This window comes from Podarcis cretensis (assembly GCF_951804945.1).
Source record: "Podarcis cretensis genome assembly, chromosome: 13".
Classification (NCBI taxonomy): domain Eukaryota; kingdom Metazoa; phylum Chordata; class Lepidosauria; order Squamata; family Lacertidae; genus Podarcis; species Podarcis cretensis.
This window is the reverse complement of record NC_137182.1, coordinates 3,742,650-3,757,729: the sequence shown is the minus strand read 5'-3', so window position 1 is coordinate 3,757,729 and position 15,080 is coordinate 3,742,650.

The window sequence follows — 15,080 nt, the reverse complement described above, 5'->3', positions numbered from 1 at the left end:
TTCCAGTTCTCTACTGGTGAACATGTATGCTCTTAGCCTCATTTTTACTAAAGTGCTGGCAAAACTTTCCTTAGAGTCCAGCTTTGTGTGGATATATCTTTCACATAGATATTTGGTTTGACCACAGTAGACTAAATCACAGATATGTACTAGCAAATGTCATGTACATTTCTGCAACCTTTCAGTTCTGTGTGCCTCTTGTTTTAAGGGACGCCCACCACGAAAAATGTATCTGTTATTTCTCCCTGTGAAAATTAGTTGCAAGATGATGTTGAATCTAGAAGGCATTTTTCAGGTCTAGAAGTGAAAAATTAGGATGTGTAAAAGCCAAGGCACAATAAAGCCAAAGCTAAGGGATCGCAGATGTAATCCTATATCCCCTTACCTGGAAGTAAATCTCATTGAACTCGGCATATGACTATGCTGTTAAAGACCTACTGGCTTCATGGGAGAAATAGAATGCTTAATGCTCTCCCATGGTTTTGGGGGTGTTGGCAGCAAACTTATGCTGGAGTGAGTGGATTTCTGCTGAAGGCTGTAAGCTGATAATCAACACAGAAACTCTCATGAATAAGGGCAATAAAAGTGAATATGCCCATCAGTGGACAATTTGCTTAAATTCAGAATCGTTGTCTATTTTGTGTAAAGAGGATATATTAAATGGTGTATTCTCTTTATGTTTTGCTATGTTGCACTATTAAGCCTGTTGAATTTGTGGCTGTGTGTGTGTGTGTGTGTGTGTGTGTGTTTGTGTGTGTGCGACGGACACAGTCTTTATTCAAATGAATTTTCTGAACTGTGAAGAGAAGAATATACTGTAGTCTATGTGTGAACAAATCAGAATTTTATGTAGGAAAAGCTGAAAAATATTTATAATGTGCCTTAAAAACCATACTATAAAGAGCTGGTGCTTTTCAATGACTTTGCAGTGATTTCTAGGAAGTCTCGACTTTGTTTGTGATATTATTAAGTGACTCTTTTACTTGGGAAATAAATGTCTTTATAAATGTTTAAATACTAGATTGCACAAGGACCATTAAACGATAAATTGTAGGACTTTGATGTATGGTATCCCAAAGTGTATATTTAAAAAGGTTGCACATTACCAAAAAAATGATATATAATAAAGATAACTTATTGGATCTATTTCTTTATAATGTCAACAGGTTCCTATTGATAAGGAAATATAAGAAGAATGTAGGAGCAGTCTTGCTGGGTCAGACCAACTAGGTCCCTCAAGCCCATTTTACAGTTTCCAACAGTAGCCAGCCAAATACCTCTGGAAGCATACAAACAAGGCTGTTGTGCTCTCCTATCTTCTGGTGCTCGTGAGGTATATTGCCTCCGTATTTAAAGGATCCATGCAGTTCTCAAGGCTATTGACCTCAAGACCGCAACAGTAGCTGGGAATGGGGAGTCCTATGCATTTCTTCCAGGTGGCATTGTGGGTTGGGTGGCGCTGTGGGTTAAACCACAGAGCCTAGGGTTTGCCGATCGGAAGGTTGGCGGTTCGAATCCCCGCGACGGGGTGAGCTCCCGTTGCTCGGTCCCTGCTCCTGCCAACCTAGCAGTTCGAAAGCACGTCAAAGTGCAAGTAGATAAATAGTTACCGCTCCGGCAGGAAGGTAAACGGCGTTTCCGTGCGCTGCTCTGGTTCGCCAGAAGTGGCTTAGTCATGCTGGCCACATGACCGGAAGCTGTATGCCGGCTCCCTCGGCCAATAAAACGAGATGAGCGCCGCAACCCCAGAGTAGGTCACGACTGGACCTAATGGATTATGCATTTCTTCCAGAATGTTTCTCATCTTGGCAATACCCCTTAAGGAAAGGAGGAACCAAAGAACCTTAGGTAACAGGGCATCAGAGCTCTGCTCAGAAACACTTGGATGCAAAGCAGTTTGCAGGCTCCAGTCATGCACTGATCAATCCACTAACTGGATAGCTCAGTTGGTTAGAGTGTGGTGCTGATAATGCCAAGGTTGCAGGTTTGATCCCCATATGGGACAACTGCATATTCCTGCCTTGCAGGGGGTTGGACTAGATGATCATCGGGTCCCTTCCAACTCTACAATTCTATGATTCTATAATTCAACTCAAAATCGCTGTGGAAAGCTGCTCTCAGGACAGGATGTGGATGGGAGGGCAGTCATCCATCCCCAGTAGGGTTCCTGGTTTAATCAAACTGCCTCCTCTGAAATACGTTTTGTCCCATGAGAGGGAAGATGCAGGTACTCAAGCTTCATAGCTAAAGAAGCTTAGGTATGGTTTGGTATGACGTCTGGCTTAATAAATCTATGCATGTCAATGTCTGGAAAAGCAGAATAGTGGTTTGAATGGTTTGCAAACCATGGTTCAGAATTATGTCTGAATTAGCAAAGCTTAATTACAGCCATCCCTTCACCTCCAAAGGTGGGAGTGAATTTGGAGCTGACATGATGGCTTGCTTGTTGCACATTTAGAACACAAACTAACTCTGGTTTGAGTTTGTAGACTGCTTACTGTAAGCCCTCATTTAGTTGGATATCTGAGTGGAAGTAGCATAAATACAACAGGCCAATTAGCATAGCACAGATGGATTGATAGTGTGCTTTCAAGGCTGATTGTGGACATGTGGCCCCCAGCAGATTACTACGGAGAAAGTAGTTTGTGGGATGCAGTTTAACATGCACACCCTAAATGTGCACAAAATCGCCTCACAGTCTTAATTTGAGCAAGCCATTCAAAGGGTCTCGTTTGCTTTTTCCATTCTGAAATCCTGCTTCCTGTTTCCCTATGTGTGAGTTCCCCTCCCGCATTGCATTATTCTGTGGGATTCTTTGTGAATGATGTCATCCGTAATTAGAAGCCAATGTAAAAATGAGAATGATGACCACTTTATTCCATTACAGTGACAGCAGGTTTAGGACCAGCAACCTTGTGACCCTGGTCCTGTCCAAAGGCAACACTTGGGAGCACAGCTAAGAGAGCGTCCCAGGCTTGCAGTCTTTTCAACAACAAGGGCAGTGGGGTTATAATGCTGCCGAGGAATGCAAGACGCAGCTGGGCTTTGGTGTGCACATTCTGTAGTATTGCCTACCGCAACCAAGGAAACTTGACACAATAGCTAGCTGGGCAAAACAATGAGGTTAGAGGAGGAGGAGGGAGCGGGGAGAGAGGCGACTGGAAGGAAAACAAGGATGATGAGCAATCAGGAAGGGTGAAATTAGGGTAAGAACACGCCATGGTGTTCCTTGAGCATGTGTTGGGCTTCTTAAAAGATGCAGACAAAGGAGCGTACCTGGTGCAACCCATTCCTGAAACTAAAGCCAACTGGGACACAGTTGTGTTTTGCAAATTACAGCAGCCTTGACAGAAAAGCTTCACTAATAAAGTTATGTTCAGCTTTTAAGCAAACATTCTAAATACATTGCTCTGAGCTAGAAAAGAGCCATGGGACAACAAAGAGATTTTAATCATGTTTTCAGCAATGGCAAAAGACCGGCTTTGGGAAACATGCAGCTGCAGAGGTGGAGGGAGAACGTAGCACACAACCCATCTCCTCCTGTGCACACTGTCATTCTGAGCAAAGACACTGACAGGCTTGTGAAAGTCCCAGGCCAGGTGCTTCAAGGTGGCTGGGGGTTGTGCTGTGTTGGGAGCCAGAGTCAGGAGTAGGTCAGCAATAAAAACACCTATGTTAGTGAAGTTAACTCTTTATTCAAGAAACCAAAGCAATGCAGTCCTAGTGATCATAGCAACATTTCCCAGTAGTTATTGCCCCAATGAGGCAATTCCAGGGATGGAAGGTTCCTGCCTTCCTATCACACTCTAACACTCCTCAATCTGAGGCTCTGTCACCTTTTACCTCTTTGTCCTGCCCTCTTCATTCCTCTCTGTTCTGAGAGACTGGGGGGCGGGGGTGGGCCTGGTCGCAGCAGGAGGGGCAGACTTTCTGGCTTCTTCAGCAGCTTGTCTCAACTCTGCCTCTTGGCCCCCCCTCCTCTCCAGCTTCCGCTTCAGCCTCGATGTCTGAACTGCTCTCTTCCATGGCCTCTTCCAGCTCACTAAACCCTGTTACCTCTTCTGCTTCCAACAATTCCCCCTCCCACACTGTCCCCCCTTTTCCCTCCAACCACAGTGAGTGGTCCCTGAGCCTTCTTCCCTTGGGGTTCCCAAGCTTGTGCCACCGCTCCTCAGCTTCCATCACATGCTGCCACTTCTTCTCTTCTCCTTAGTAAAGGGTAAAGGGACCCCTGACCATTAGGTCCAGTCGAGGACGACTCTGGGGTTGTGGCGCTCATCTCGCTTTATTGGCTGAGGGAGCCGGCGTACAACTTCCGGGTCAGGTGGCCAACATGACTAAGCCGCTTCTGGCAAACCAGAGCAGGTCATGGAAACGCCGTTTACCTTCCCGCCAGAGCGGTACCTATTTATCTACTTGCACTTTGACGTGCTTTCGAACTGCTAGGTTGGCTGGAGCAGGGACTGAGCAACAGGAGCTCACCTCATTGCGGGGATTCGAAGCACCGACCTTCTGATCGGCAAGCCCTAGGCTCTGTGGTTTAACCCACAGTGCCACCCACTTCCCTCTCTTCTCCTTACACCTTACCTAAAAAATGTATTTCTTGCCACAAATACCTCATGCTACCAGCATCAGCCAGCACATTCCTGTGCACTCGGCGCAAGTGGCAGCACACATACCCATTTGGGGAGCAGGCAAGGGAGGCACCTCAGAAGGGCCACAGTAAGGAACTTGGAACCAGGGCCTACGCAACCCCCACCACTTTTACCTGACTACAGGGCGGCAGAGCCAGCATGGTTTCTGCAAGGCCAAGTCCTGCCTCACAAACCTATTAGAGTTCTGTGAGAGTGTCAACAAACACATGGAGAGTGGTAATAAAGTTGAAATAGCGTATTTAGGACTTTCAAAATGTGTTTGATAATAGACCTCACCAAAGACCCTTGGGCATAGGTGCTGGCTCTTTGGGGCCCTGGGTGCCTGAGCACCCCTCAAAGTCCGGCTGCATGGCACCCATGGCCCCAACAGTCACAGGGCCAAGCTGGCACTCTTGCCCCTGGGTAAGCTTAGCTAAGAGCATACCCAGTGAGTGGATATTTTCTTTTGGCCTCTTGCTACTCGCAGTTTCCATGTTAGCTTTTCCAACAAAGCTGTCTGCCAGACTGCTTCATACCACTTATCCACGGACAACAGTTGCAATGTTTTCCATGTTCTGGCTATGGTTGTTCTTGCCACAGTCGATAAATGGGTTATAAGAGCTTTATTTCTAATTCTTGGTAAGTCCTGACTGTACAAATTAAGCAGTGCCAGTCCTGGGGACATCGGAACTGTCTGCATTGTAATCAAAGATATATCTGCAAAGACATTTCCCCATGATTTTTCTATTTTTGAATACTCCCAGCACATATGTCTCTATGTTCCAGTAGTGGGACACCCTCTCCAAAACATAGGAGAGCTGTTGGGTTTTATTCAAGCTAGACATCTAGGTGTTAAATACCAGCCATGTGCAATTTTGAGGGCTCTCTCTCTTGTCATTGCCAAAAAAGATTTAAACGGGGCTTTGATCCACAGTCCAATCCATGCCTCTTCCTCAATTTCTAAATCCCAATTTGATTCCCACCATTCTCGCATATTATTCTAGGGAGGAAAATATGCCTCTATAGTTGATTTATACAGGGATGATATTAATCTTTTCATTGCTATATTTTCTTCTACTATTATTTTTCCGTATGACGTTAATTGTCTTGTGGCTTCAGTTTTAATCTTAGAGTTTATTAGAAATGTCCTAATAGCCACGTTATTTGAGGATTTCCCAACTGGGTTTGTATCTCATTAATAGTAAGTGGCCTTCCATTTTTGTAAAAATCTTTCAGGTAGTATAATTGCTTTTCCTTCCACCCTTCTATGTTACAGGTTTTATATTTATTTGTAAAGATTGGGTGAAAGTGTATTGGCATTATGATGTGCCCAGGACAAAGAGCTTTGCCCATTTTGTCCAAATTTTAAAAGTTGTGTGAGTAAATAGGGTTTTGAATCTGTGTAGGGAATTTAAATTATCTTTTAAAAGAGGAATTGGGTGCTGATACAGCAGATATTTTTTAATGCACATTCTATCTGATTGAAATATGAATTTATTAATTTTTCTTTGCCATTTGTACATGTGGGCTGGTGGGATCCACATTGGTAGGGTTTGGAATAAAAATAATAACTTTGGAACAATAACTATTTTGGTTGTGGCCAGTCGGTCCATAATAGAAAGTTTCATTTTTCCCAAGCGCCACATATCTGTGTTTATTGTTTTCCATACTTTGCCATAATTTGTCTGATACAACTTATTTAAACTGTGAGTAATCAGAACACGTAATCAGTAAGTGAGTAATCAGGGACGCGGGTGGCGCTGTGGGTAAAAGCCTCAGCGCCTAGGACTTGCCGATCGTCAGGTCGGCGGTTCGAATCCCCGCGGCGGGGTGCGCTCCCGCTGCTCGGTCCCAGCGCCTGCCAACCTAGCAGTTCGAAAGCACCTCCGGGTGCAAGTAGATAAATAGGGACCGCTTACCAGCGGGAAGGTAAACGGCGTTTCCGTGTGCGGCTCTGGCTTGCCAGAGCAGCGATGTCACGCTGGCCACGTGACCCAGAAGTGTCTCCGGACAGCGCTGGCCCCTGGCCTCTTAAGTGAGATGGGCGCACAACCCCAGAGTCTGTCAAGACTGGCCCGTACGGGCAGGGGTACCTTTACCTTTACCTTTAATCAGAACACCTGAGCAGCTGAAACTTCTAAGCTATTGGGATTTGTAACATTTTAGAGAAGGTTTTTTGAAGCTGGGGGGGGGGTATGAAAGAACATTACTTCTGATTTTTGAAAATTTACTTTAAGAAATATTGGAGTTCTTCAATTCCAGACAACAGTTTTCTGTTGTTGTAAAAGTGCTGCCTAAAATGTATAAGATATTATTGAAATGGGAGACAAAGGATGAGCAAGTAAAATCTTTGATGATCCATTGGGTAATAGATATTGGTCATAATATAGATATGGAAGCATGAGAATGATTGTGGAATATGGATATAAAATTTACAGCGTGCTATGGTCTAAAAGAAAATTACTGTATATGAAAAAGATATACTGATGATACACAACACTGAGTAAATTGGCAAAAATGTATAAATCATAATCAAGTAAGTGTTGGAAACATAAAGAGAAAGAAGGTTCTATCATATGTGGTGGTTTTGTAGTAAGGTTAAAGCTTACTGGGAAATGATATATAATGAATTGAAAAAGATGTTTAAAATAACGTTTGTAAAAAAACCAGAAGCCTTCCTTTTGGGGATAATAGGGACAGAACTACCCAAACTGTATAGGAATTTATTCATGTATGCAACTACAGCGACATGAATGTTACTTGCCCAAAAATGGAAAGAAGAAGAACTCCCAGTGAAAGAAGAATGGATACAAAAACTTATGGAATATGCAGAAATGGCAAAACTTACAGAAAAAATAAGATCAAGATAACAAACATTTTATAAAAGAATGGAAATGGTTTATTTAATATTTACAAATAAACTGTAAACAGATAAGAACATTGGCAGGATTATTGTAACAACCTGCAGTTTTAGAAGAGTATATATTGAAAGTAGATGAATAAATGAGTAAATTAATATAATTTGGATATGCAGAAAATGTTAAATATTAAACTATTTATTATACTAAAATAAAATATTAAAAATATATCACATCAGATCCAATCAACACAGGAAAACTGTTGTTGTTGTTGTTGTTGTTGTTGTTGTTGTTGCTGTTGCTGTTGCTGTTGCTGCTGTTGCTGCTGCTGCTATATTAATGAATTTCTATTTTAGACATTTCAATAATTTTACAATCATTTTAACATTGACTTCCTTCCCCCTCTTTCTGCAGTTCCTTAAATTTACCAGTAATTGCAGAAAGGGGGAAGGAAGTCAAGTTTTGAAATGTTAAAATGATTGTAAAATTATTGAAATGTATAAAATTGAAAATCATTAATAAAAGAAGAAGAAGAAGAATATTAAAAACAGTTTTCCGGTGTTGATTGGATCTGATGTGTGTGAAACAATAACATCTGCATACAGTCCCGGGATATATTCTTTTTCATTGATTATGTCCTTTCCTGCCAGAATTTGGCACAGTCTAATCACCAAGGGTTCCAAGATTATGGCGAATAATAAAGGTGACAGTGGGCAGCCTTGCTTTGTCCCACAGTCATTTTGACGTTTTTGTGAGTCTATATTATTTATCCTAATTGTGGCAAATGTCGTGCCATAAATGTTCTCTAATAATCCAATGAATTTTGGGCCAAATACAAACTTTTTTTATCACTTTAATTAAATAACTGGGTTTTACACAATCAAATGCTTTAAATATATCTAATGATAGACAGGCTAATGTTGACGTTTTCTGCTTGCTGTGGTATATTAAGTTCAGTAATTTTCTAACTGGGTCTGTAATTTTGCATCCTGGAACAAAACCTGCTTGGTCCAGGTGGGAGGTATTTGCCAATAATGCTTTTGTTTACAACCATTAATGTTGTAAAGATTTTATAGTCAAGATTAAGTAGAGAAATTGGGCTATAAGATTCCACCAGAGAATGATATTTACATGTTAGTACAGTTCTTGAGCTTCTGGCATCGAGTCGCCAGCTAAGATGTCATTGTACAATTTAGTCATATGTGGAATTATTAGATCTTTAAATGTTTTATAGAATAGTGAAGAACGTCTGTCTGGGCCGGGAGACTTTCCCACCTTTAGGTTTTTTCTTACTTCTATTATTTCTTCTTCTGTAACTGCTGTTTCCATATGTTTTACCTCTGTGTCCTTTACAGTTGGTATTTTTATTGGACTAAGATTTTTTTTTATCATTTCTGAAGGAGGGGATTTTGAATGGAACAAACAGGAAATTTTTTTTTTTAACTCTTCACATGTGTTTTGTGGAGAAGATCTCATTTCCCATTTTAGTCTTAATGCAGTTATGATAGTTTTATTTCTTTTCTTTCTTAATCTTGTGGCTAATAGCTTAGTCCCCTTCCCTCCAAATTCAGAAAAAAATTGTTTTAGGTGCAACAACTGGATCATTGTGTTTTTTCTATTTCTATAGCCTCTCGTTGGTTTTGCTTCATCTGCCGTGAGACGGGAGTGCAGTAGCAGGTGCTGTTCAGTTCCAACTTTTGCAATGTGAAAAGGTTTTGTTTATCCAAATGACTCATGTCAGGTGTCTGGAAGCAAACAGCAGCCTCTTACCAGGCACTTCTGTCCCAGAGAGCGGCTTTAACATCCACTCCCCAAAGACAGCTGTTATCCTGTTATAAACTGGACTAGACAAGCCCTAGATTTATCTTCAAAAGTCTGTGAATCGTGGTGATTTCCCTCAGCAGGAATGTTAATGCTTCCTGTTGTATTTCATGTGGCCTCAAGAAGCATGACTTCTACTTGGCGTTTCAGGCTCAAGTCATTGTTTTGTGCTAAATTGAGTTGATTATCGAACCAGACAAAGCGGAAAGGTTTTTCTGGCTTCTTTCCATAAAAGGAATGGAAAAATGCATAGGAGGTATAAATAGATAGGGAGAGAGCCCACCTCCTTCAATCACTTCTACCGTCTGAACCCAGGTGAGAACTGGAAGAATTATTACTAAAGCAAAGCTCATTTACTGTACCTGAAAATGCAACCTTTTCAGCGGTGTTGGATTGCAAGGTGAAACCCAGTTGTCCTCCTCTGTAGCAGACAGGAAGCAAAAAAGATTAAGTGAGCTTGTTGACTTAAATTTGACACTGTAACTGAAGCACAGGTGGGTAACACAACTACCTAGCACACCTAAGGACTAGAAATTGATTAATTAGTATGCAAACAATTGCTTCATTGTGTCTACAAAGAGGACAGGCTTGCAAATGGGAGACCTTTGGCCCATTAATCAGGCGTTTGATACAGGAGTGATTTGCAGGGTGGCTGATATAAGGCTTATATTGACTTTATTCTCATGCAGTGCAATTTTATACATGCCTACTTCGAAGGCCCATTGACTCCAATCACACTTAAAAGGTAAAGGTACCCCTGCCCGTACGGGCCAGTCGTGTCCGACTCTAGGGTTGCATGCTCATCTCGCTCTAGAGGCCGTTAGCCGGCGCCGTCCGAAGACACTTCCGGGTCACGTGGCCAGTGTGACGAAGCTGCAGCTGGTGAGCCAGCACCAGCGCAGCACACGGAAACGCCGTTTACCTTCCCGCTATAAAGCAGTCCCTATTTATCTACTTGCACTTAGGGGTGCTTTCGAACTGCTAGGTGGGCAGGAGCTGGGACCGAACGACAGGAGCTCACCCCGCCGCGGGGATTCAAACCGCCGACCATACGATCGGCAAGTCCTAGGCACTGAGGTTTTACCCACAGCGCCACCCGCGTCCCTCCAATCACACTTACTCCCACGTAAATGAGCAAAGGATTGCAGTATTCATATGTGTGACATGGGTGAAAAGTTGAAACCTGTCTCCTATATAAGCATGGGTGAGAACAGTCTATATATTATATGATAAACTGGGAATTGCCCTTATTTTTCAGTTCAGAAACCTTTATGTTTGACCACCTTTTACACTAAGGAAGGAGAAAATGTGTTCCTAGGAAATTGTAATGAAGTGGACGGCTGAAGAATGACTTACCTTTCGGCTCTCCATCTGGTTCTGGGCTGTTTACCATCAGAATGGGAACCTGGAATGGGCCACACAAACTCTGGGTCCTGAAATGGTCAAATGCGTGATTCCACAGAGATGGAAAGCAATAACGCTGCCTCACATGACGAAGAGTTGCTTCATCTGATGGTAAAGTATGAAACTGTTTTTATCTGATTGGAAACCATTGGACAAGTTATTTAGAGCTTCTTGGTTTTTATTAAAAATTGCTTTTGTGTGGCCTGCAGCTCTGTATGCTGTTGGGTTTTATTGGTTACTATTGGGAGAGAGAAACAGAGTGTGGGGAGGGTGGATTGCGTATGGGGGGGGGTTTAGTTCCTGTTAATGTAATCAAATTTAAAGCTCCATAAAATGTAAATAATAATAATTATAATAATTATAATTATTTTAATTATAATTATAATGATTAGTAGTTGATGCTTTACAATAGGGTCAGTCTTTCATCACCTGCTTCCTTTTGTTCTGTTGATAAAGACACACTTCAGAAGAACATCTGCTTTGCTTGTGCATTGGTGTTTTGCATTCCTCATTATTATTCCTATTTTAAGTCTACCAATAGATCAAAACGGAGCAAAAAAGTATTTAAACCCACTACAGATTCCATTGGTTTCAGTTGGACTTAGGAGGAAAGTACCCAATTTGATCAGTCCCTGAGCTTACAAAAGGCATGTCAGCTCGTGAACATCCCTACCAGGGATTTAATTTGAGTAAAAAAAAAAAAAAAAAAAAACACAAAAAACCACCCTATTCTTAAGAGATATAGTTTCTCATGGCAAAAGATAGAAGCTATTTTTGGCTGCCATAAATCATGAGTAGATTAGCACTGATCACTTGAGCCGATGTCCTTTAAATTAACAGTGATCTGGATATCCAAATGTTTTCCTTTTTTGGCACTAAAAGAGAAAAGAAGGAGTGCTCTATCCCAGCTGGAAAAAGTAGCTGAGATAATCTTGGGACAGCGTTATAACTTTTCCAGCTTCCTCAAGTTGCTTTTAAGCCATGAGAATGTATAGAAAAATGTTAATCAGTTCCAGAAACTTAGGGACAGAATAAAAAACACTGTGATCCTAAGCATGGCTACTTTGAAGAAAGTCCTGCTGCTTTGTCTCTCTAGCTAAGTGAAATACCAGTCTGCTCAAGGATTTCTGGAACAGAAATTTCTAATGATGGCAGCTGATAATGTGAGGCAATTACACAGTCAGTAGATGGGCCCTCCTTATAATCAATAACGTAAATAGACTTTAATAATAATTCAATATTTAACAATTTAAATAGATTGAAACTTTTAAAAGGTGGAGACACTATGTATTGCTATATCTTACTGGTTACTGCATGCATGTTCAGTGTGGCTGTGAATGCTTTTGGCCTCACCCACTTTGAGCTGGGCTCCATCTCTTTTGGAACACAGCTCTTGTCTGTGGCTCTCTTCTCATTTCTCACCCACACCTGTGAAAGGGGTTAATTATAGGGTCCAGAACAACATTAAGGTTTAGATGCACACTCAGTGCTGCACTTGCTTGGCCACATTAAACAATGTGCAGAAACTTCTGACAACAACATACACTAGAGAATATATAAGAGCAAAATCTGAACCCTCATTAACGCCGCTGGTTGCAGGAAAATGGCACACCATTCATTTAAGCAATCGTCTCACAATGTCCATACCTTGAGAGAATGTGTTGCAGTGATATGGTTGTGGGCATGTTGTTTTAAATGGACCACAGCCAAGCCAGCTTCCTCCCTTGCTTCTCATGTTATTAATACAACAGGAAATGAGAGGTTGTGCTTCATATAGACTTTCTGGTGATCTCTTCTTAAACAGAGCCCTTAGTTCTGTCCTAATAGTGGAGATAAGAGATTTCAACAATTTTCCAAAGTCTTAGCAATGTTTCCTGATGACCTGCCGGATGAGGATGTGAGTACAATACTCATGGAACATTGCGACTGGAATGATCCTTAAAACAGAAAAAATGAACTCTGACTTAAAATAGCTATTCATGACAACTCAAGGGCAGAATATAGATTAGTGCTCCTTAGATGTTAGGTACACATTGGACAAGGTGTAGGATGGCTGCATTCATCCTTACGTGATAGGTGATTGCTCACAACCTCCCCCTCCCCAAAATATAAGTTATCTGTAGGAGGGCATCCTTTCTGTTCTAAAGTAATAGGATTAATAGTTTCAATTACTGCACTTCTCACCAGCTGTTTGAAATTTTCTTTTTATTCTTCTACAAATGCTTATGACATTTGTAGATATATTTTGGGTTAAATGGTCAATTTTCAGTTAACTCTGTTTTTCTTTCTGGGAGTTTTCTAAGAACTCTTTCCTTTTCCCTCCCACTGACCACGGAAATAGATTTGATGGTTGCAAAGGTTTTGGTTGGGAGGTTTAGCTGTGAGAGCCAAAGGCAGGGAGCAGCATAGTTAGTGCAGGCCTATGCAAAAATAGCTGCAAAAGCGAAATGGCAGCTGAAGTGTACGTAAGTTCCCACGAAGCAAGACACAGTGATAACGGCAAGAACCTTTATTGAACTAACAAAACTAGACAACAGAGGCAAAGCAACTGCTTATATACATTTCTGAAGGCCTGAGCCACTCCCACTCTCAACATGATTGGCTGTCTAAACTCCCAAGCTACGAATCATAACTCAGAGTTTAAGAGCCAATGGCAGTGGCCCGAATCCTGAAATGTTCTGTGATTGGATATCATGTATCGAATCAGAACGTGGGCTCAGATTCCTTAGTCCAAACTCAAGTTCAGGCAAACGCAGACCACTGAATATATAACAGCAGCTATCTTTTTACAAATACAGTACAGAACCCTAACTGTCAACATGCACCGACGAGGATCACAAAGAGCTCATAACCTACCTCCTCTCAGCAGCCAAAAACATCATAGCCAGACACTGGAGAGACCTGTCAGGAGTAAGCATGGAGCAATGGTACCAGATAGTATGGGAAACATCCTTATTAGAAAAATTGACCAATAAACTGAAATTGACACGGGGACAAATGGAAGAAGACGCCTTCACCCCTGTATGGCTCCCTTTTATCACATACACAGCCCAACAAGACAATGACAAGAATCCACTGACAGCATACAAATCAATATGGCTAACCTGATTCAAAAACCCCCACCCACCCTACTCACACATGAAAACAAAGTTCACCACAGCCAATCACAAAGAAGCAATCGCACCCTAGGCCAGCCCCAACCGCTCTCACCACCAAAGGAACATAAGCGAATAGTAATGAGAACCCACACAAGCGATGCTTACACAAAACCCCACACATACATTAAGTAAAATAGAAACATTGCCACCCCTACACCCCATGGACCCCCCACCTCTTTCTCCCTTTTCTTTCTAGTGTAACACTAATGTCTCAACAAATGAAATTGATCTGTAGAAAATGTAATTTGAAAAAATAGACATTGCACATACTTTTGTAAACCAAGAAATCTTTAATAAAAAATACGTTAATACAGAAATAATTTCAGAAACTGGGAACAAGTAATTGTTCCATACATTTTCTACCTTTTTCCACTCCTTGCTTAGAAATTTGCAGAAGTGTTTGTATGAGGAATTATATGAAAGGGTAGGAAAGTATAGACAACCTCACAGTATATGAAACTGATCTTTATTGAGTCTTCTCTCTTTGCAGAAAATAGAGGAAGGGTCATAGCTCAGTGGGAGGGCATCTGCTTTGCATTGCAGAAGGTCCCACATTCAACCCCCAACATCTCCTGCTGCAACCCTGCAGAGATGCTGCCAGTCAGTGTAGACCATACTGAGCTCAATGGCCGGATGGGCCTGACTCAGGACAAGGCAGCTTCTCATGTTCCTAAGAGTCAGAACATGGAGCCACCGAGCCACATCTTGTCTTCTCTGACATGCAGCTGGAGAAAGGCCTGAAAATACCCAACAGTGTATTTAGTAAGAATAGCTCTAAGAATAGCAGAGAAAAAGATCTAGGATAGAAAGCCAGAAGTAGGTAGAACTTAACATTTTTTAAACAACAACTTTTTATTGGGTTTTATAAACAGGGATGATAGGAATAGTAAATAATGCAAATAAACAGACCAAGTCTTTTGTGGTGTCGTTTGCACATCACAAAAATAGCACAATAAATTTGCGGTAATATCTACAAAATATGGTTCATTACTAGTGGTCAATAGGCAAGTTATTGGTTTATACAGTGGTACTTCAGGTTACATATACTTCAGGTTACATACGCTTCAGGTTACAGACTCCGCTAACCCAGAAATAGTGCTTCAGGTTAAGAACTTTGCTTCAGGATGAGAACAGAAATCCTGCTCCGGCGGCGCAGCAGCAGCGGGAGGCCCCATTAGCTAAAGTGGTGCTTCAGGTTAAGAACA